Source organism: Dipodomys spectabilis, unplaced genomic scaffold, assembly GCF_019054845.1.
Source record: "Dipodomys spectabilis isolate Male_0828 unplaced genomic scaffold, ASM1905484v1 ptg000173l, whole genome shotgun sequence".
NCBI lineage: Eukaryota > Metazoa > Chordata > Mammalia > Rodentia > Heteromyidae > Dipodomys > Dipodomys spectabilis.
In genome coordinates, this window is record NW_024870850.1 from 2,197,736 (window position 1) to 2,200,165 (window position 2,430).

Below are 2,430 nucleotides of genomic sequence, written 5' to 3' on the forward strand. Positions count from 1 at the left end.
TGGGAGGGCTTCAGTTACTGTTGTATTTCCCTTCCATACTTGTTCCAAGTCATGAAAGAACCTCTACCATCAGGGCAGGATGCAGGACCTCTGCCATGTCCACCACCTCCATCTCCACCCCCCACAATAATCATCACGATGGTGGTGATGACCATGATGTAATAAACCTTTACCAGGGCTTCCAAGTCCAGGCTTCTCAGACAACTTCCTTTACCGAGCAAGCAATTTCTCTCTCTAATCTGTGTCACTATATCTTTTCTCCATGATAAAGACAAGAAAATACACATACTTTATCATCATGACACATTTTAGCATAGGAGAATCAAATGTGTGTGTGTGTGTCTGTGTGTGTCTGTGTGTGTGTGTGTGTGTGTGTCTGTGTCTGTGTCTATGTTTATGTGCCTCTCTTTGAGCTGGGGATTCAACTCAGGCTCTGGAGCCTGTCCCTGAGTTTGTTTGTTTCTGCCCAAAACTGCTTTTTGATAACTAACTGGAGTCTCATGAACTTTCCTACATGGGCTGGCTTTGCCAGACCTCAGATCTCGGGCTCCGAATAGCTAGGGTTACAGGCATGAGCCACTGGAGCCTGGCTCTGGGTTCCAATTTTTTTTTTAATTTTCATTACAAAGGTGATACAGAGAAGGGTTCTATTTACATAAGTCAGGTAAAGAGTACATTTCTTTCTGCACAATGTCACCATTTCCCTTCCTTTCTCACAATTTTTCACTCCCATGCCCATCCACACGTTGAATAGTTCATTTTTAACATAGTGTCCAGTTGGATTCTATTTCTTAAAAAGAGCTATAGCATCAAATTGCTCTCCAACTTGTGAAACTTTCAAGGACACATTCAAACCTTACCCAGTTCACTTCAGTTCATAAGTATAAACAGTTTATTTTGAGTTCCTTGTACACAAAACACGCATGCGCACACACACGTATATTCACACTTGCCTATCATCCTCAGTCATTTCAGCAATCTTGTCTTTCTTAAAAGTGACCTGGCAACATGGAACCACAGAATTTATCAGATACCACAGAATTCTTCCTCCTGGGACTCTCTGAAGACTCATAACTTCAACCAATCCTCTTTGGTCTGTTCCTGTGTGTGTACCTGATCACAGTGCTTGGAAATCTGCTCATCATCCTGGCCGTCACTTCTGGCCCCCACCTTTACACTCCTATGTACTTTTTCCTCTCCATTCTCTCATTGGCTGGCATTTGCTTCAGTTCTACCACCATCCCCAAGATTCTGGCCAACCTCCAGACTCACAGCAGAGCCATCAGCTATGCTGGTTGCACAACACAGATGTCCTTTCTTAATCTTTTTGTGTTTGGACAGTATGCAGCTAACTGTGATGTACTAAGACTGCTTGGTGGCCATCTGTCAACCTCTCCACTACCCCATCATTATGACCCCCAGCCTCTGTGGCTTGTTGGTCCTTCTGTCACTGTCCACAAGTCTTTTGGATTCCCTGGTAAACTGCTTGATGGTGTCACAGCTTACATTCTGTACAAATGTAGAAATTCCTAATTTCTTCTTTGACCCTCTTCAGCTCCTGAAGCTTGCCTGTGATTATACTTCCACTAAAAACATCTTCATCTATCTCTTTGGTGCTGTCTTTAAGGGTATTCCAGCCTCTAGGATCATTTATTCTTTTTTTGTGAAAATACCTTACAGAGGAGTTACAATTACATGGGCAAGCTAATGAGTACATTTATTATCAAGCATTGTTGCCTCCTCCTTTGTTTCCCCTTCCCATCCCTTCCTATCTCCCCTCTCCTCCCCCCATCCCCTACCTCCCCCCTACTGCCAAAGTTGTAAAGTTCATTTTTCAACATAATGATTTGTACATCTCATTGTCGCAATGGGTCCACCTGTATCCCTATTTAAACAATTTGTTTTTTCCCCATCTTATATCTAAATTGCTCCTCCCATTCTTGGACTCTAATCAACCAGTGGGAAATACAAAGCCTCCTTCACCTGTGGCTCTCACTTATGTGTTGTGTGCTTGTTTTATGGGACAGGCCTGGGTGCATATTGCAGTTCAGTTCTTTCAGACACCCCCAGGAAGGGGTGATGGTAGCCTCTGTGATGTATACCATGGTCACCTCCATGCTGAACCCCTTCATTTACAGTTTGAGGAACAGGGACATCAAGAAAGCTCTTTGGTTCCTGGCCTGCAAAGCAGCCTGCTATCCATATTAAGGTTATGTATTTTGATGTATGGGTTCAAAGAAACAGCAAATCCAGATGACTTCATTTGGAAAATACCTTTGACATTCACATGCTTGACTTAGAATATGATTCTGTCCTAGAAAACTCATGCTATTTTGAGGATATTCAAAATCAGAAGTGCATTTAGTGGTCAGGCACCTGTGGCTCACACATGTAATCCTAGCTACTCTAAAGAGTGAGAGCTGAGGATCA

At 43.0% G+C, this 2,430-nt stretch overlaps 1 pseudogene; it reads left to right on the plus strand.

Annotated features, from left to right (window-relative positions):
- The first annotated feature begins 1,008 nt into the window (after positions 1–1,008).
- On the plus strand, positions 1,009–2,208 carry LOC122119880 (annotated as a pseudogene).
- The last annotated feature ends 222 nt before the right edge of the window (positions 2,209–2,430 follow it).